The 22,142-nt window shown below is 37.9% G+C and overlaps 1 protein-coding gene across 15 annotated transcripts in view; it reads left to right on the top strand.

Annotated features, from left to right (window-relative positions):
* The window catches only part of LOC127064744 (synaptotagmin-7), an 86,882-nt gene that overhangs the window by 39,903 nt on the left and 24,837 nt on the right, over nt 1-22,142 (top strand). For 4 of the 15 annotated variants that reach the window (XM_050996264.1, XM_050996258.1, XM_050996265.1 and 1 more), the window contains exon 1: nt 11,611-12,291. The exons of 8 other annotated variants lie outside the window; for them this stretch is intronic. The gene's annotated coding sequence lies outside the window, so the exon portion shown is untranslated. Of the gene's footprint in view, nt 1-11,610; nt 12,292-22,142 lie in introns of those variants that run through there. 3 more of the 15 variants (XM_050996259.1, XM_050996263.1, XM_050996260.1) reach the window with 3 other exon arrangements.

The raw sequence follows: 22,142 nt of genomic DNA, 5'->3' as shown, positions 1-22,142 counted from the left end.
GATTTTATAACTGGTCTAGCCATTTCCATGATCGAATTTTACGAAGGATGAAGGAAACGATCTAAGAACGCTCGAGAGATCCTGGAACTTTGTCTCGATTAAATTAAAGTCAAAGGAAAGGACGTTATGTGTTATTAGATATTTTACTAGCTGGCTGTTCTCGCACGTTCGTTGCATTTAATTTATCATGATACTCGAGCGAGTTGGACGAGTTTAACGACGGATATGCAATCGCACGCGCTTCCATGGTTTATGTAATCGATTGTTACGAATATTAATCAAAAGATTTTCCTTCCATTTCGTGGATGGATTAATTCGATTCCGGTAGATTAATCGACGACGAACGATCACCTATGCGTTGTTCGATAAATTCACTGATTTCCGGCTTGTAGGTCAACGAAATCCTTAGAACGTCGTGGCATTCACTAGAGAGAGAGAGAGAGAGAGAGAGAGAGAAGGGGATCTATTGGGAATTTCGAAATAACTTGGACACTCTCGATACCTATCGTTAATTGCATTTTCCACGATGTCCGATCTTGAGTAGGCTCGGCAAACTACAAATCTCAATCTTCTACGTAGAATTGAATCGTACGATAAGACGATGTGTATATATATATATATATATATATATATATATATATATATATATATAGACACACACACACGTATAGACAGTTTCTATCCTCATGGCCTTGGAAGGTTTTGTACAATATCTTCCTTTGAATTTGAGGATATATCTGATATCTTCCTTCGCATTTGGGAATCTACAAAAAGTGTATATAAGGATAGTTAGAAAATGTCCAAAATATCTTCCTTCGAATACGAGGATATATCTGATATCTTCGCTTGCATTCGAGAATATACAAAAAGTGTATATAATCTGAAATATTTATCCACGTTTTGATATGCCGTAACTATCGCTGTACATATTATGTTAATGTTTTCCAATTTAAGATAGACGCTCGAGTATTCCGTTTCTTTTATCTTGCCCGATCCGTATATATCTACATATGTATACTATGTATTATGTATCTCGATCTGGTGCAAATTGCAGTTGCATTATAAATTTCTTTTATAGGGTAAAATGTCAGGTCGCTTTATTGAATCGCCGGTTTATAATGCTCAATTACAAACTTTTCGCGATAGGAATTTCTCTAGGCGAGAAAAGTTAGAGGAAAGCCGACGACAAAGGGTTAAACTTTTCAACTGCGATCCTTCGCCAGCCTGCTGCCGCGTCGTCTCACGTCGAATATGCTCGCGGTGCAATTTAAAAATGTCACCGTGGAAACGATTTACAGCGAATACTTTTTTCCCCTTTTCTTCAGCTTATTTTCTTCTCTGGATTTCTGTAATGTACATACATACATACACACACACACATATATATATATATACATACGCACTTGCACGCACACAAAGATCGTGATTGATCATTGATACAAATCTATATGTATATAACGTCGAGCGACGATAATATTCGTAAAGTCTCGGACAACAGCGCAATCGTTTAATTTATTGTATAATATATTCATATAGAGAGGGGAGGTAAATTCTAATGACATTTTACAAACTCCATCAACCTGTCCTCGGAAAATGTTGTGGAAAATATTACGAAGCCATTACGCCGTTTTACAAGCGGCATCATTTATAATATAAACATCAAATGCACGCGAAGCGTAACAATTTTCTAAAGTATCTTAAATATTTATCTATGTACGTGCATACGTGCGTTTCAAAACGCACTAGCATGGAAATTCGTAGACTATACGTTTTGTTCGAGGACATCGTGTACGAAAAAAAGACCTCAAAGGGAAAATTCACGGGACAGAAAAAAAACATGTATAGAAATATCGTGTTGATAACTTTTGGCCAAATATACGCGACGCGTCAAGGAGATCGGTGAAAACGTCTCGAGTTTCTCTCCTCCCTCTTCCTTTTGCCTCTTCCTCTCCTCTTTCTCCTCAACCCATCCGTTCCACGACTCCGTCAATCGATTCCTTCTCGTGCATTTTCACGCTCGCGCGAACTCCCTCGACCCGTTCTGTCCTATTCTCGCTGCTTCTTCCTCTCTCCTTCTGTCCCTCCCTCCCTTCCTCCCTTCCTCCCTTCCTCCCTTCCTCCCTTCCTCCTCCCGCGTTAGAAAAATTTCACGGCCGTTTAAATATCCCGGAAAGCTGCATTTGCATTCCTTCGAACGTATCTCTTAGTAGCGAGCGAGTTACTTACTAATGCTCGTCCGCTCGTTTTCGTTTTCCAATGCACTTTTGCATTCCTGTTTTTAACGTTCCTTAATATCAATAAATTTATCTCTACCTTTTATTTATTTATTTTTTATTTTTTTTATTTACGGATAATCGTGTTTACAAAGGAAAGAGATGCATTTTCGATAAGAGAGATTCGTAACGATAAAATAAATATTTCGAATAATCGAAATTAATTTTATTCCGCGAGAGGATTTTGTTTCTTTTTATTTTCTTTGTTAATCTTTTACACACACACACACACATATATATATAATATATATATATATATATAATATATATATATATATATATATATATATATATATATATATATATATATATTATTTTACCAATAATTTCTAGGAAAACAATAACATTCGAGGTCAGTAATTCGGGCTTGAACGGTATTTACTGCACTTGCGTTAAAGTCAGTACGGTGCAATTACCACGGAGTTTATAACGATCACAGATACATATATTATCGTTTTCGTTTGGATCGAGCTTCTCGTTAACTCGACTTTTCATTAATATCCTTCCGCGGTACTGTTCTTCGTTATTTTGTCAAAATGAGAAATATGCATTTAACATAAGCGCGTCTGCGTATTATAATAACAAATTTTAGAATTATCTGAACGAGAGCGTGCGAGACTGTGTGTGCGCATTTACATCACGGCGTTTTAAACTGTACGATGTACACAAATCGTCAGGCAATTTTCAGAGAAGCAAAACGCCGACTGCGATCAATGTGTGAGCTTATGTATGCAATTCCCTCTCTCTTCCTCTCATCCCTCTTATTCTCTCTCTCTCTCTCTCTCTCTCTCTCTCTGTTCGGGACGCGTCGCGTCCTAGTTCGCTGTTATGTACGTACACACCGATTGCCTTTAAATCCTCCAAGCTTAGGCAGACCAAAGAGACTTACTCGCTTTGCTCGTAACTTTCCCTTTAAAGGAGAGACACCCGGTATATTATGGTAAGCATGGATGACTATTGCCACGCGCGGCCCGAGTGATCTTTTCGTTCCGTCCATTTTGGAGGCCAGCGAAAATAATGCTTTCGTTGAAAAGTTTTCTACGAAGGGGAAAAAATCGGAAAGAATAAAAAAAAAAAAAGGAAAGGAAAGAGGAAAAAGAAAGGGGTGAGAACGTTAAATATTTTTTTTCAATTTTTCTATTTAATTGTATTAATAGCAAACGAAAAATATTAACGAATGCTAAATTAGCTCTCTAAGAAATAGTTATCGTGCCTTATTTAATGCAGCTTGGTCTCCGAGTCCTTTTGTCTTCGTTATTCAATCAGGTTAAAATTACGGTTATCTCTTTCTTCTGTTCCATGTTGATTAAATATTATGTAAAATAATTGAAAATCCTTCTTCGTAGGATCTCTCGTTTAAGGAAAAGGATTTCGTTTCTTCTTCGAATTTCTTTACATATTTCTTCGAACGTCGAGTTCAACGAACATTTAAATAAGCCATTCGAGTGGCACGTCTCGATCGTCTAGATCCTCTCTCTCTCTCTCTCTCTCTCTCTCTCTCTCTCTCTCTCTCTTTCTCTCCATCGTTTTCAATGGGGTTGGGATGAATAGGCTTTGATCCCTCCTTGCTTTACCGTTGATTCGCGAACGTCATTTCTAATGGCCGAACTCTTCGTTAATTGATATGGTAACAAAAGGGCCATAGATATTTCATACTTCGTCGAGGCAAAAGATAAAAATAAGAAAAAGAAAAAAAAAGAATGCTCTTACCTTTATTCAAACGATCTTATCTTTAATTATCCACTCTCTATTATCGTCGTATCGACAGAAAAAAAAAAAAGAAAAAAAAGAAAAGAAAAAAGAAATGAACAAGCGATATCTTTTCATTGACGATCGAAGATCATCGAGAGTTCGTTGAACTTTTTTTGCATGTGAATTAATCAAAAAAAGAAAAGAAAAAGCAACAGATATAATTTGATTGGAAACGAACGCGACGAAGGCACGCAACTTCGGGATATATTCGGGAAAAAAAAGTTATTTCGTTTTGAAATTACTAACGAACGCTTAAGCTCTCATCTCGTTTATATTTTCAGGGACATTCGAAGGATACGCTTGATACCGATTTTCATTTTGCATTTTCTACAAATTTGTATACGTAGGTAAATAGGTATTTATAAATGCGCACAGATATCTGGTTCAACGTTTAAAGAAAACAAGTCCCAGGATACTCGTTGCACTTTTACGTCGCGTATCTACTTTCCAGAGTAATTTCGTAACACGGAACATAGAAATGTTCTCACCTGTAAAAACTTTGTACGCTGTTACACGTCAGATAATAATTCATCTTTCTTTCTTTCTTTCTTTCTCTTCCTTTCTTTCTTTCGCTCCATCTTTCTTTTCTTTTTGTTTTCTTTTTTTATTTATTTATTTCTCTCCTCTTGATCATTATTCTCTGCTCGAATTTTTCTGTTCGTTCGTTGCCAAAGAAAATTCAATTACACATTTTTTATCCGCTGAGAAGATTAATTTGGAACATTCTCAAAATTTAATTCGGTTATAGCGATTGCTATCCATTATTCGTGTATTTTAAAACGCGCAAGAATCACCATAGAAGAAGGAGTGATACGTTATAAAGATATATTTCTTTATAGCACGTAACATTTCGTTTATTTTTATCCTCTCGCAAAATAGAGGAATATTGAAATAATAAAATGGATGAATGATTTCTTTTTTTTTTTTTTTTGCTAGTTTTAATAATCCAAATTTATCTCTACATACAACATACGTTGCGCACGTGTCTCTCTCTCTCTCTCTCTCTCTTGCTTTCACAATGTTCTTCGAATATGCGAAGAAATTACATTAGCATAATGTAAAGGAACGTTGCCGAGGACATCGGAACCGAATAGAAGTCGCGTTCTGATGCAGATCTCACATAGCGATCCTATTTTCTTCTTATCGCTAACGCTCAGATTAACGAACGTAATACCCGACTTTTGAGAGAAAACGTATTTTTAAGTACCACTTACGTCTAATCCGAATGAGTTTTCCAATGAATTTTTACGTTATAGTGCTTTTACGTATACTACCGATTAACGATGAAAAGAGAAAATTCTTCCTGATTTATACGGAATTACGAAAGTTACTTTTAATGAATCTTAACATTCGTGTTGTGTCAAATGTGTCATTGCAATATTAAAGGCAAATAAAAAACCGACGTCGTATATGTACACATATGTATATATAGTTTCGCGTTAGAAGTTCTATCGATCACACACGGACATGGAAAATTATTATTAGAAGTCTACGACGAAAGTGTATACGAGCAAAGGTGGACTGATCAGAGATCTATTTTATCGGTGATAGTAGAAAAAGCCAAGCCACATCGTTATTACGCAAGGTCCATCTAATAATTCTGACCTATCGTGATTATTGATTAATTTTTTTTCCTTTCGTTTTGTTTGAACAATTATCGCTCGGGCGATCTCTTTTTCTTTTTTTTTTCTTTTGCGTTGTCATTTTTTTCTTCTCTCTTTCCTTTTCTTTTTTTCTTTCTTTCTTTCTTTCTTTCTTTCTTTCTTTCTTCCTTTTCCTTCGTTTTTTCTTCTTTTATAGACTGAAGAGTCGAAACCCTCGTACAAACAGCACGCAAATTTTCTGATCTCTTTACGGTTGTTTAGAGCAAACGTGCGTGGCAACGGTCGAAGCGTGAAGCTTAACGTCGTAAAAGGGGAAAAAGAGAGTTAGAAATAAATCCTTTTTCCCCCTTTGGAGAATGAGTGACACCATCGGAGCTCTCTTTCATAAAGCGTTCTCTCCGAGATTAACTTTGAGTTACAAAGTCGATGACTAGAGAGAGAAAGGCGGCTATGAAATCGATTGATTCTAATCGTGCGTGTTAAGGATCTTCCTACGTATCCACGTAGGTGCTTCGTTCTTGCTCGTTTCCATTTTCTCGAAAAAGGAAAAAGAAAAAATGAAGAGAAGGAAGAAAAAACAGTAGAGGAAATGAAACAAAACGAGAGAGATTCAGCTTTTTCGAAAGCGTATTATTAGAAATTGATGAATCTCGATTTAATCGGCTTATGCTTTTTTAACGGTATCACGTTCGTGTTTACAAGGCTATTATAAGCAGTTCTAATTAAATAGAAAGCCATCGAGCTTTCGTTGTTTCTTACGTTACGTCACATTTCTCTGCTCTCGCTTAATAATGCAATTTCAATTAGCTCATAGCACTATTGACCGAGTCACGCACTCTTTCTCTCTCTCTCTGGTGTTTATCACTCTTGGTGTGGAAAACCGCACAGATTTTTAATTCTGTTTTTTTTTTCTTTCTCTCCTTTTTATACGACCAAAGAGCACCTCTATGTTCTAATTCCGTTATCACCTATCGCGTGATACGAGCCCACTGATAACGTTTTCATTCGATTTCTTTTTTTAAAAAGTTGGACAGTACTTTTTAACTAATTGATATCGTACGTATCAGAGAATCATTCGATATTTCATAAATTCGCGATGAGCGTGTTGTGTCGGCATAAATTTAATTTCGTAAATAATCGGATTATTTTTTCCGATGAAATTCGATTGTAATCTTGACGGATTTGTTTAAACAAAATTACGTTTACGAAACGATGGAAACGATATAAACGGCAGTCGGTAAAATAGGAAGACGGGGATAAAGGAAATCGTCGGTAAATCTTGAAGAAAGGAGTACCGCCATCCTGCGGGAAGTTAGAATTCCACATCCTGATCCTTTCCTCGATCGCAAATGAAATAATATCGAGAATTTCGAAACGATGGATAAAAAAAAAATGCGACCGAACGAATCACACATTTTTGTTTCATACTTATTTTATATCGGATCGTCTGCAAATCATATTTTTTTTTCCTTCTCTTTTTCTTCTTCGTTTTATCTGTGATATCAACGAAACGTCAAAAAGCACAATAGGACGAAACATTGTTCATTATGTTACTGATCGCATAATCGTTTACGACGCCTACGGATATATATATAATCGTCCTCGAGTGGGTTTCTTTATTGAAATCGTAAAGGTTGATGGTTACGAGCTATGAAATAAGTCGATGCAATTGCTTGTGATGCACTTTCCAAGTAGAACTCGGACATCAATTCCTACCCTTCCGCAAATTTGCGTTGGCATAGAAAGTGGTAGGGATACGAAAAGAATGAAAGTTTTACAGCAAATAGAGAACGAGAGGCTCGACTTCGGACCTTCAAACTCTGACCTAAATATCTCGTAAAATGTGGGGGGAGGGGGGGGGGGGGGAAGGAGGAGGAAGGAAAGAGAAGAGAGAAAAAAAGTAAAAAAATTCGAAACTCTACGGCATTTTCAAAATTAAAAACTAAAAGTGGAAACTTCTTACGCCACGTCTACCCGCGTTTTCTCCACACTTTTCTTTTTCTCTTTCTTTTTTTTTTTCACGCTTCAACAGAACAAGCCTCCGACATAACAGGCTCGTATCTATTCGCGAACGCATCGATTGGTCCGATGAATAATAGTCGACCTTGAGACATTGAGATGGACGTCGTAGGCGTCGCGAAACTTTTTTTTCCCTTTCTTTTTTTTTCTTTTTTTTTTTCTCGATTTCCGAGTGAATTTCCGCGTCTTGATTCATCCCAAAGAAGTATGAGACATTATTTTTCCCGGAAGAAAGATGTATTATTTAGTCATTTCGATTTTTTTCTTTTTCTTTTTTCTTTCTTCAAATCAGTAGAAATCGATCTTGTCGGCGCAAATGACGTATGTCATGGCTGCTTCTCTCTCTCTCTCTCTTTCTCTCTCTCTCGCTTTCTCTTTTGTTTGGAAAAATTAGTTTGCTTTTTTTTACGATAATATAATAGAACTCGTTAAAAGGATGAATTTTCGAGCTCGATGCGCGAATGTGCCTGGCACATTTTTCTCGTTGAGTCGAGTTGATATTGTTTGTAACAGAGCATATATAAATACGTAAATACATACCTACATAGATAGATACATTCGTTCGGGACGATATAATCTCCAGGATATTGTGGCCTACACACCGGTGCCGATGACAGATGATATACGACGTTGTGGTCGGCACGTTGCCACCGATAACACGTTATCGCTCTCGTCCTTCGATTTCGTGCACCCCCTGGAGTACGTCTTTTGAAAGAATTTATTTGTTGCTCCAGCCGGTAAAAAACCTGCGCTTGTTTTTTATCGGGACCATGACCGGGATAATCCCGTTCCTTTATTATCATCGTTATAAGCTTTGAATGCATTTGCATAATTTATATTAAATAAAAAAGAGAAGAAAAAAGAAACGAAGAGAGAGAGAGAGAGAGAGAGAGAGAGAGAGAGGGAGAGAGAGGGAGAGAGAGAGAGAGAGAAAGAAATCATTTAAACGTACCCCTTTGTTGTCGTAAAATCATCCAACGAGATAAATACGTTCATTGACGACGATAATAATGGGAAACAATTAGAAAATTTATTTTAATAAAAATCTAGCAATAAGTATAATTAAGCTTACTACCACTTTTAGACGAGTCTCAAGCCTACTCGGGCTAGCAGTTCTCTTCAACGTCATTCGCGAGAAACGAGCGGACTAATTAATATACCTGTATCGTATTTAACAATACATGGCCCAATTTCGTCCCCCTTTTTTCCCTTTCTCTTTTTTTTTCTTTCTCTCTCTCTCTCCCTCCCTTCCTTCCCCCCCTCTCTCTTTCTCTCTCTTTTTTATCTTTTCTTCACTGTCTGTCTTCTCGTCCCTCCTCTCCTCTTTTTTGCTTTCGTCGTTCGAGCCTTTGCAGTCAAGGTACAAGTAATTGAAACGATGCTGTATCCCCGCGACGTCCTACTTATAAGTACGCTCTAGCCCGAGGGCATTTTTCGTATTAAAAATAAAAATGAGAGCGATGCTCAACGAAATTCTCATATCTCGATCTTCGCCTCCCCCCTCCTCCTCTTCACTCCACCCATCTCATCCCTCGTCCTTCTTCTCCTCATTTTTTTTCTTCTTCTAATTCTTCTTCTACTTCTTCATCTTCTCCTAACGCGTTAAATACGCGTATTCGATACGTGTATTGGCCTTAGATAAAACGTGTAAATACACGTGCTCTTGCATATGTTCTCTCTCTCTCTCTCTTTCCTTTTTTCTTTTTCTCTCCCTTTACGTGTGTTTCGACATTTCGAGCGAAATCTCCCGTGAAACATCGTTTTAACTCTTTGAATCACTCGTTGACAGATTCTTTTGCGCTTCCTTTTAAACGAGCGCATCGTTAAATCCAGTTCTCTTTTTCTTCCTTCTTTTTTGTATTCTTTTTTCCTTTTTTTGTCGAAACGTGTACGAGAGTGGAAATTTCGCGAAATGACGGACAGTCTCGTTGTTTCTCTCTCTCTCTCTCTCTCTCTCTTTCTCTTTTGTTTTGTTTTCTTTTGTTTTCTTTTTTTTTCTTTTCATCGCGAAAGTACTCAAAATATTTTTTAAATATTTATGAAACTCGACGAGGGCGCATCAACGCTTTTCCTTCTTTCTTTCTACGATCGGAACGATCCTTTGTGCGTTTCGATAATATGCACACGCATAATTACTTATAAATAGAAATACAGGTTCGGATATTTTAACAAACTTTTAAATCGAATCTTTAATTCGATTTTAACGTATCGAATTATCGATTTTTCGATCGATGCTATTGAATGAAAAAGAAACCAATTACACAGAATTCGACGTAGAAAAATGTATTTCAATTTGATCGAAAGAACAATTTTACATTCGAGAGAAATGTAAGCGGGCTAATTCGAAGATTCGTCATCGAAACGGCTCGCTCAATTTTTGCGATAATTGCGGACGAAGCTAAATATATATATATATATATATATATATATATATATATATATATATATATAAAGAAAAAGCTCGAATAAACGATAAATTAAACTCGACCTTTCTATCAATTATGATATAGGAATTTTCTCATTAATACCGTGCCAATGAGTAATAAATAAATCGTTCGAGATAACGAGATCGCTTAGGAAATTTGAAATAAATCAAAATGACAGAGGGAACAATTGCGTGTAGGTGTGTACGCGCGTATTATTCGATAAGACCGGACAAAATTTATGTCAATTTATGTCCATTGGAGATCCCATAATTTTCTTGACAACAAATTCACATACGCTTCTTCAGTGCGATAATCAAGCTCGGGCAAAGTGTTTCATTTAAATTCCAGGAGAAGATATATATCGAGCTTAAAAGCTTCTCGCGCAATAGGTATTCGAGCTTGCAATGAATCTTGGTGGGTGAGTGCTAACGAACGATTCTGAGGCGTTGTCGATTATCTTTTTGTTTTCTACTTTTCCTTTTTTTGTATTTTTTTCTTTGTTTTAACGATTACGATACTCGAGCGATATCCGATATGACTCGGCTATGATCATTAATAAAGTTTTAAGATTATTAATTATCATCGATTTATGTCTAATTACCGTGATGGTAATTGGAGCGTCGACGCCGCCGAGCAAAATAACGTCGTCTAGTCGTCGACGTAAAGGACAGGGCACTTATCGAGCAGAGATACCAATTTATTACGGAAGAAACTCTTAAGAAGATATTTATTATCTCCTTTAGACGTACGATTATTTCGTTCGCCGAATATAGAGATCCGTTGCATTCAATTCGCTCGAATGCGTTTAATCCCATGGACCTTAAACTCAACCTGCATTTATTCGTTTACCCGACGATCCTTTCCCGAACCTAAGAGAAAATAGTAAAACGCTCTGGTTAATTCGTCGAAAAATATTTAATCTCCTAGTCTCATCGCGAATTACCCTCTGGTACTTAAGTCTACGTCCATCTACGATGTAACAACGAAGTTCAGTTAATAACGACGAACTTCGTTTCTGTACTGTGAACGTAGATCCTAATAAAATGGTAACTTAATCTCTAATGAGATTATCATTATCCCGGTTAAAGGTTTTACCCTGTTAAACTGGAAGAATTTATTATTCTCCTTTACTTCTATACCACTTTGGGGCGTTGTTAAACCTAAACGAGAAAATGATCGCTTCATTTCTTACAAGACTCGCACGATTTGTACAATTGCGAATGGGGGATCGAACGAACCGGCTGGAGCGGTTTCGTTGGAATCTTTACGACGAGTCAATGGATATTATTCTTCGATAGACGTGTTTCTTTTCAAACGAAGAAATTCAAAGGTCGAACTAATAGTTCGATGGTTCTCCACGTCCTCGACATTTCTTTAGCGGGCACCAAGGTGGCGCCAACGTGTCGAAAGCTCGAAAGCATCGACGCGTACGCGCGCGAGAGCGAGAGAGAGTGAGAGTGAGAGAGTGAGAGAGTGAGAAAGTGAGAGAGAGAGAGAGAGAGAGAGAGAGAGAGCTTAAAAGAGAGTACGAACGAGAAGGTGAGAGAAAGCGAGCGAGTTTCAGTCAGTGATGCGACTCCGGTACGGTCAGACGCAACGGCAGACGGTGCTGAGCTGGTGCCGGGCTCAGGCGTGTCTCGCCTTCTCTCGGTCCGAACGCTGAGAACGCGTTGCGCTATTGAAGCGCAACAGGACGTCTCTTCTCCTTTTTCCCTCCCTCCTCTTTCTCTTTCTCTATCTCTTTATCTCCTTCTCTCCCTCTCTTTCTCCGTCACTCTATCTCTTTTCCTCTGATCATTTACCATCAGTATTTTTTCCTCGCTCTTCCTAATTCCATTCTTCTGTTCGTCGACGTGATTTTCGTCTATATACGTACATATATATTTATTATATATATATATATTTATATATATGTGGGTATGTATATATATATATACGTAGATGATATACAGGGTGAGTCACTCAACTCGTTACACACGAATTTTTAACCTATCCAAATATTTATTTTACGTCAATCTCTAGTTCGATCCATCATTGAAGGTCATTGACCGCTCGGTATACCAATGACTACTATAGATATTGCTTCTAACGGTTAAGTGATTCTGCCTGTATAGTGAGTGTCTCGTGATTAAAAGTCAGAGAGAACTCGAACCACCTGTGTCGCATACTCTCGGCTACGGCCTCCTTTACATTCGTTGTTGGAGGACCTCGCCATAGGTAAAGTAAACTACGACAAATTGTACCTATAGCTGGAGAATCGTATTTTCTTTTCTACTTTTCCTCTTCTTCTTCTTTTTTTTTTCTTTTCTTTTTCTCTCTTTTTTTTTTTTTTTTCTTATTGATACATTTCGACTTTATCCCGTCGATATATGTATATTCCATTTTCTCGATATGCACGTAGATCAGAAAAGAAATATTTAATGTTTCCCGTCGGCGTACGGTCGATATACCTTTACTGCTTTTGAAATAGTAGCTTTGAGAGCGAAGGCGGGACGATGCCTAGGTAAAAGGTAAAAATATTTGTATTATCTTTGCGAGAGAGCGAGTGCAGATACGATTTGTTTTCGTTAGAGGAGAACGAAAAAGAAAAAATTTCGTCGAGATCGAACGTACGGTCTTTCCCCATTCGTTTCATAATGGACTCCGCCATGAGCGAGATCACAAAAGTTGAAAAAATTTGCTAAATTAATTGATGGCAAAAAAAAGCGATTGTTATCCTGCGTATGTATATATATATATTTATATATATATAAATAAATATAAATATGTATACATACTACATATTTACATAAATAAATATATATATATTTATTTATAAGACGTTATACAAAGTTGTAAATAATTCTCTTTTAATAATAAAGATACGGAAGAATACACTTTTTCATTCGTGCTTGCAATCTCGTAAATGTCAACGAACAAATCTTGCAAACGTTTCGAACAAACCCGGTAAAAAGTTAAATATCGATTACCGAGGATGGCATGACTCAGTGATAACAATCGCGATATACGATTTTCCTTTTATCGAAGATCTCTCGTATCGAAAGCGTCACGAACCGCGAAAGCACGAAAATTTGTCTCTAAGCTTCTCTTCGATCTTAATCGAAATACTACGATGAAAATAGGAGAGCTTGGTTCGCATCGAATGAATCTCGATTTGCCGAAGGCACGTAAACGAGAGGGAAACCACAAATTGGGTGGTATAATTAATGAGAGGATGAATAAAACGAGAATACACTATAGAATTTTTCGATCGATCGCGTATGATCGTTACGTCGTTGTGATAGTTGTTATCGACGAGTTCTCGTAGTATCTTTTTCCTTCTTTTTTCCTCTATTTTCTTTTTCTTTTTTTTTTACATCACAAAGGTCAGAGTAGAAATACGTCGAATCAACAAAGACGACAACGACGGACGGAGACGAAGTTTTCCTGCGGCTCTTATTCAGGCGTTGGCAAGAGAAAGATGAGAGAGAGAGAGAAAGAGAGTAGGATGGGCAAACGTGGAAGGGGCTTGATAGTAACAGGTGGGTCAGGAGTGTCGCGTCGTCCCGAGGAAAATCGCAGCAAGCCGACTCACGAGAAACGCAACGATGCTTTTCACGACACAATGGAGTGTGTTGTTGCCTACGTTTTCATTTTCTTCTCTTATTGTCTATTGTTCCATTCGTTCGTCGGCGAGTAGCATTGTAGGATATCCGGCGCTCGGTTAACTTCGAAAAAGAAAAACGAAAGGAAAAAGAGAAATAAAAAAACAAAAAAGAAAATAAAAAAAAAAACAAGAAAGAGAAAGTCGTCGATATTCTTTAAAATAAATATAGATAGCCGCTCGCGAGTATCAATATCCGTTTTCACAGAGACCGTTTGCTAGTTGATAAACTCGGGACTGGAAACAAAGCCGGCTTTGAACGTAATCGATAGTTTTATCGAGCGACGGCGCGGTTTCATCGAACCTTTTTTTTTTTTCTTTTTTTTATAGCGAACTTGTCGAACGGATCGACTTTAAGCCGATCCGTCGGAACGCTCAAAACTGATCAATCGATCGTTGATCTTGTTTACTCTATCAGTTTTATTCGAATTGATGAGACTAGCTTCGTACGCTACGTGATATTGTATTTAAAAAATCAAGGAGATATAGGAGAAGGATATTTTGCTCTTGATTCTTTTTTTTTTTTTTTTTTCGATCAAAATCTATCGCCCGAACACGCCTGTATTACATCCGAGGTCACTTTTTTGCTCGTTGAACGGCCCAAAGAACAAAATATACGGTCTCTACCCTTCGTTCATAGTCGCAGCCATGTTCGCACCGTTTTCTTATACTCGTCCCATCGAGAAATCGATGTTCCTTAGGGCTTCACCCTCCAAAAAAGATGATAATCGCGAGAGAAACCTTTTGACGTTACCGATACTCCTTTCCTTAACGTTTCATGATCTTTCTTTTTGATTTATACGTGTATATATATTCTATTCGGACGGTGATAACGATCGTCGATTATAATAAAAAAAATCCTTTGAATAATTATTTCGTTTTATCGATCGAAAAGATTCGAGTTACTAATTTGAACTGGAGACGAATTCGAGGACCCGAAAGTTTTGGTAACGAATTTATCTCGATATAATCGCTAGGTATTATACTTGGCTCTGCTTCGTTTAAAATTCTATTTCTTTCGTGAATGGGCATCCAATAAGTAGTTGGCAAACGTTAATCCCCTCGCCACCTACCTACCACTCTTGCCAACGCGAACTTAAGTCGTTAAAGCTCTACAAAACTTTTCCTCCCGTTGTATCGATCTCAAGTAGGAGTTTCGTTGATTTTACTTTTTATTTATTCGTAAATGTAAAAGAAAAAAAGAAAAAAGAAGAAGAAGAAGAAATTTGTTAACTCCGTGGAAGAGACGATCGGTCCTTTTTCTTTTACTCTTCTCTCTTCTTCTTCTTCTTTTTTTAAAGTATCAAAACATAATTTGAAGCGCGCCGATAAAGTCGACAATTCGATCGATAAAGTTTCGGAATTAAATTTACTTGCTCGTTTTCTTACTCGCGACTATTTTCGGTAGAGTTGTCTGAACAATCTCACTCCGATGGTAAAATGGTTATGCGAGTCTTGCACGAACAAGAATGAGAGAAGTAAGCAAGCAAGTAAGAAAGTAAGTAAGTAAGTAAGTACGTAAGTAAGTAGATGGTTCGTTGAAAAGTTATCGTAGAAAAATGTGTACGTAAAATGTAATAAAGGGAGCTTTGCGAGAAACGGTAAATGGAAGGCTTGCGTCTGCGGAAGTTGCTTCACGAAAATCAATAAACCGTCGATGCACGTGGAAAATATCTTTGGAGGCGACAGTTATACGACAAGATGGCGGATGGGGTAGGCAGACAGGCGAGTAGAGAAACAGGCGTGCATTCGTGCGGGATATGATCGATGAGCTAATCGGCCGTTCCAAGTTATTGTCGTATCTTTAAGAAGTTAACAGACACCATCGCAATTTTTTAAAGCCAGATAAATTCTCTCTCTCTTTCTTTTTTACGATCCAACAACGGAGATACGTTACTTTCGATACTATGGTCGCGGTTATTGGACACGATGCGTACGCGTGGAATTATTTATTATATCGAAAAAGAAAAACAAAAAAAAAAGAACAAAGAAAATGTATATGGGGATTGGAGCGATGCTTCAAAACCGAAATAAATTTTTTACTGGACACTCTCTCTAAATAAACATATGTATGTATGTATGTACCTACGTGCAGCGAAAAATCAGTTGGAATAGAAAATTTTTTAACGCACGAGTTCCGCCGTGACAACGTTGCTAACGACAAAGCTTTTAGATCAGGGCAATACGACAAAGCGAAAAAACGTAGCCAAACGTATGTACGGATTAAAGTGCCGTTGGCAAATAGCAGTCGGATAAAGATCGTAAAAGGCCGGTGCCGTTGTTGCGTTGCATCAACGTCCTCCTCCTCGTCGTCGTCGTCGTCGTCGTCGTTGTCGTTGTTGGTTATACGAATAACACAGACTTGAATATTCATGTGTAGAAGCTTGAAAGGGACGGCAAAGCGACGCTTGTTCTATCCACTCGTTGTAGGCAGTATCGCAAGCCGAACGAAACATAAATATGTATGTACCTATGTAGGTTCGGTACCATTAGGCCGAACAGCTAATCTACCCGTTCTATAGTCGGAAAACGTTTCCATCGTGCGATTAAAGTAAGAAAGACGACTAATATACTTATACGACTAACATCTAAAGTACCCTGCGAACGAAGAGATAAGAGTAGTAGGTCCCCGGGACCTCGGGAAAATAATCGGATCGTCCTTGAACCGGCAAAAGATTTTAACTTAAAACTTAGGATACACTCGTTATTTTCGAAAGATATCCATCTAAAAAGCTCTTTGATTTTTATCGAATCCTTTGAAAGAGACGACTTTTACTACTTTATATAATAATGCTGTTCCTTCGTCAAACGACGTAGATGTTAATTACTTTTATATTCCTACTTTTGTTCGTTCCTCTTTTATTTCTTTGTTTTTTCCTTCTCTTTTTTTTTTTAAGACGGATTTCGAAAAGGAAGCGCAAAGGAAAAAACGCAAAGAGAAAAAAATTGGATGTCTCTAGGATAGATCGTCCCAAGTTAGCTTACCTCTAAAGCGAAATGCTTTTCAGAGAGCAACCCTTTACGTCTGTCCACGTAATTTACTGCCTTCTTCGCCCTCCTCCTCCTCCTCCTCCTCCTCCTCCTCCTTCTTCTTCTTTGGATCGTTGCGCTTCACGGTCTTTGTAAAGAGTGAAACTCACGGTGAGCCTCTTTGCATCGCTCCGCGTTTTTATAGATAAAATCCGTTGGTTTCAAGCTTAATTACGCCGGTGCCAGAAGGTTTGCGTGAAAGCTCTCATAATGTCATCGACGATGTGTGTTGCTCATTCCCCTTCGTATCGTTTCACGCACCTCCAATCGATTCTATTTTTGGTTCACTCTCACTCACGGCTTTAATCGTTATCTCATCGCGATCGTTTGATGTTAATACCTCTCGCCGATCTGAAAATATCGTTTAGCCTTTGCCCTCTGCTATGTGGATCGACGTAAAAAAGCAGCAAAAAAAAAAAAGAAAAAAAAAATATATATAGGCGATCGGTCGAGAAAAACGAACACATTTTAACGACGACCGAGGAAAAATAGATGAATCAACAAGCCGGGCCCGAAGAAAGCTTTCGTTATTTTTAAAAGCAAACTGGACGGACTGTCCGTTCCACCATAAACACACACACTCGCGCGCAAACAGACACAGACAGGCAGACACCCCGTTCACATCGCGTATAAACGTACAACCTTGTAGAAATACACTCCGATGGCTTAGAGCTGGGAAAGATTGGACGATCTTTAAAATTGAATGCAATGCTCTCGGGCGGAGTGAAAAATTCGAATCGTAGAAAACAGGTGCATTTGTTTCCGCGTAGTAAATAATTCGTTCGAAATGCAGAGAACGAAGAAGAGTAAGCGATTCGTTTAAGGTCAAGTTCAAGTATTAAATATAAAATCGTAACGTTTCGTGGTTATCGTTTGCAAGGTAGTAATTACGAGCTTAATTACGATCGAACGCATTCGACCGAGATACCGGGTATTTACTAGGAGGATGTACGTATCCTAGAGAACCTGTTGCCCGTTTCGAATGGTATCCCTTATACCTAAGATAAATCCTATTTTACAAGACTAATCTCGTTACAAGTTCACGTTCTCGTGAATATTAAAAGCAAACGCGATCTGGATTTGGATCTTGGTTCTTCGTTGTATTAGTTCGGCCAACGGGAAATGCAATTTGTAGAGATAGCCTAGATTTCGAGTGCTCCTCAAATACGTTTTGTTTTAAATCCGACTACTATTTTGCGAAGCATTAATATACTCGTAGAAGGAAGGAAAACGTTCGAAAGTGGTACTTTCGATGTCCTCTCGCGTTATCGTTATGAATGAAATTATAAAAAAAAGTGGCTATGACGAAACGTGGTAGGTAAGTAACGGGCACGTGAGACTCTTATCAACGAGGAGCACTTTAAGGTAACTCCGTGTGTTTAGCTTTTACGCTTTACCTTCGAGCTCGTCCTCAACAAGAGCATAGGGTGTTTGCGTTAGCGAGCAAACACGTTTTGGTACCGTCAACGTCAGCCAATTCTTCCGTACATACATTAGCTCGATCGTCCGTGTATATCTTCTTTCTTTATCTCGACGCTTTTAAAGAATACATTTTTCTATTTATAGAAATACGTATTACTAAATTTACTTATCGGACGAAACAAATTCTATTGCGTCGTTATGATTTACTTTTTCTCGTTATTTCTTCGTTCGGCGATTATTCGTTAGTAATAAGGAAAGATACGATTAGATCGTTAACGCGTGATATACATATTTATTAGTTTGCATATTATCGAATGACTTCGTATTCATGGATCTTTCGAGCTTCTAACACTCGGTGAATATTTATGCGAGCCGAAGCTAAAGTTTCATTCGAAATAACACGAAGACGTGGTTCCTCGAGTGAATTATTGTCACTCGAGATAACGGAACGATAATAAATTTTCTTTGCGATTGAAAATTATAGATGTAATCTTGTGAGGAAAGATAAAAAAAAGTGGAATACGTAAAATATCTAGGATATGTCTACGACGTAATATTATTAGAAAACACAACGATCAGTCGACGGCAATTTTTCTTAATATCGCCGATTAGCTTAGCAATCGTAAACGTCGATTGCCTTTTGTTCGGATTCTGAGGATGGAAATTAACGATGATTGATCGTTTGTTAAGCAAAATCGATGAGAATGCACGTTCACGCGTTATTATTCGTATCGCGTGGGTGGTTACTTGCGATGTATGCGTGTATCTCTTGTCTGTGGATGGCAGCACGTAGAAAGCTTTCGGAGAAATTCGTTATATTGTTATATTTGTAATAACGAGCCAATTTATACATCACATTACACACATAAAGAGAGAGAGAGAGAGCGAGAGAGAAAGCATTCGCAATATGAGAATGTACCGATGATAATAATACATGACAATTTCCATCTTCTATCCTTCCTGAATTTGGCCGACCCTTTTGAAAATGAGGCTATTATGACAGAACCAATTTATCTAGCTATCTCGACCAACGAAAACGTCAATTTCGAACGAACTGTGTCAAACTATTCGCGTAACTTCTCTCGGTTTCTCGCGATATGTCATAGCACGGCCGAATGGTTTCATCTTGTTACACTCGTACTTAATTTTCCACAAGATTTGCCACGTTTCTATGGAACGGTCGAACCTACATATACGTACATAGATATATCCCTTCCGGTCGAGGACGCGACGTTTTTGTCGTTTCTGCATACTCCTCGAACGTCGCGAAATTTTCTTGGAAACAAAGACGGACGATCGTTCGACCCAAATTGATTTTATCAGCTCGGTATTTATCAAGCCTCGGGATACGTTCATCTTTCTTCTTCCCTACCAATCCATTTATTAACTTAAATCACTTAAACGATGATAGATTTAACAATTCAGGAAAACAATTACGTCGCGATCATTTCTATTTTGTTTCTCTCGAAGGAAAACGTTAGCGATTTCGAGAAAGCTCGTGTCCCCCTATTGTTTGTCTCCCTTTCCGAACGAACTGTGGCTAGCATTCGACCAACACAATACGCATTGTGTCGAGCTCTATGAAGGATTTTCCATCTTCGCTCTATGGGATCTACTTTACCCTTTTCAGTCACGTACATCACGGTAACAAACAAAACGAAATGAATTTCCGAATAACAAAGTGTATCCGAAACCTAAACCGATTCATCGTTCCCTTTCATCGTTATCCCGTTAATTCCTAAAAGTTTCTCGCATCGTTGAGAGCGAAAGAGAGAGGCGTAGGAGAGGTAAAACAGATCGCGAGAGTACAAAGTTGCCTTCTAATCAATTATCTTCGCATCAACGGAGACTCCATTCGCCTTGATCGGATACAATAATTCTCAAGTGACACTCGTTCGATATTCCTGCTAACGCGTACGGAACATGCTTGAATCGGAATAAGGGAGGTTGGAAGGGAGTGTCTAAAGTCGAGCTTAAAACGACAGGAACGACGACATACACGAGAAGGGAGTTTACCGACTATTTCATTTATCATGCTACTCGGAATAATAAATGAAATTTATTATGTATTCGTCTTTTGAATTCGTCCTGGTTAATCCCAGTTTCAATCAGATAGTTCGTAGTCAGTAGTTATATCCGATCGTTTGAACGAGTTTTGAATCGTTTGAAATCGTTTTCTGAATAATCCTCCGTCAAAGGAGAAGGAACAGGATTTCTATCGCAAAAAGACTCGAAGATAAGTAGATCGTAGATAAAGCGAGGAAAGTTGAATTTGAAAAGTGAAAAATCGGGAGAAAAGACGAGCGAAAGAAAATCGAAACGCGTGTATAATACTTTCGCGATTTTTTATCGATCACGATTCGGATCGAGTGTTGCTACGGCCGAGGCAATAAAATTCTCAGTAATAAACTGACGAATCTCTTTAAAGTCAATGAAATGTCGGACCTTCGCCGTAAAGTCAAATAGAATCGCTGGCTTCTCCAGCTAGTACCACGTTATACCGTGAAACGAGGAAAGGAAACCTGTTGCTCTCTCTCTCTCTTTCTCTCTTTCTTTCTCTCTCTCTCTTTCTCTCTATCTATCTGTCTATCTATCTATCTATTTATCTATCGCGTTTCGGCTCGATATATCGAGCAGAAAGTAGAAAAACAAGCTCCTTCGCTATTTTCGTCCATTAACGAGTTACGGCTCGTTGAAAATTTCTTTATTAAACATCGATATTACGCGCCTGGCAATCGATTTTCGCGGGAACTCGATAAATTTGACGAAGTTACGAGGCTGGTCGTTCGACCGAACTTGCGTTTACCTTATAGATGATAAATAATATCGTTGGACGAGGGGACGCGTTCGCTAATATAATGTAATTTTGTTTGGAAGTTAACCGAGTCGGAAAAAGTCGCAAAAGAAAAATCTTGGCGTGTTCAAACGAAAAGAGTTTAGACGGAACGTGGTACGCAACGTTATATTATGCTACTAGCTGACTTTGAGAAAGAAGGAAAAACAAAAAGTGATCATTGAGTTTGAGCGAAATTAACTCGGTCAATTGACTCTTACGATTCATGTTAATTTATTTTTTCGTGTTTCACGTAAATAAACATAAAAGGACATAAAGAGAAGGTTCTCCTCCATTTTCTCTCTCTCTCTCTTTTATTATGCCGCTTTCTAGAACATAGAGGAAGATATATATATATATATATCTTCACATCTATATATACATACATTTCTCTCTCTCTATATATAGATGTGTATATATATATATGTATATATGTATATATGTATATGTATATACACGCATAGAATGGATTTAATTTCGTGGCCTCTTTGAGAGGTAGCATGATTAATCGCAACTACGACGGTAAGGCGTTGCTACTTGTTAGCGGTTAACGTACATTTGGCAATTCCTCGAAACGCAATTTTCCTTTCATTTACGCGTGATAATCGTAAAGTTCTCTTTAAACTTAATTAATTATACGGCATTAGTCGAATCGTTCGATAAATCGACGACGAGAAGTCGATCTTCGTTACGATAATGATTTCAATTATGTATTCTCCAGTCGCGTCTCTCTTCATCTTGTTTACCTATTATCAAAGAGATATTTTCGCTATGATCTTGCCATCTGTCGCAACACGAGAGACGAGAGAACACGAGCGTTAAACTCATTAACTGACTTGGATATTATAGATAGATCTAAGCAATCATGTTTGCGTTTATAGTCCTAGTCCATTGTCTAGGAGTTTCAATATCGAAGCTGTCCTAGATACGAGATATGATTCTCTTATTAACGACGGAACATCATATATCATACGCTTTCACTAAATACGAATATTCTGATATACGTAGGCACTCCCCGTTACGAAATAGTATCTAAACGTTAACTAAATAGAACAAGTAGCAAGCGTTAACGATCGTTAGTCGACGTGCAAACGAGGCTGCGTTGTTTCTAAAGCGAAATCCGAAGTATCGAATTTAATA

This window comes from Vespula vulgaris, chromosome 6 (assembly GCF_905475345.1).
Source record: "Vespula vulgaris chromosome 6, iyVesVulg1.1, whole genome shotgun sequence".
NCBI classification, from domain to species: domain Eukaryota; kingdom Metazoa; phylum Arthropoda; class Insecta; order Hymenoptera; family Vespidae; genus Vespula; species Vespula vulgaris.
The sequence above is the reverse complement of the archived record's forward strand: the minus strand, read 5'-3'. Positions and strand labels throughout refer to the sequence as shown.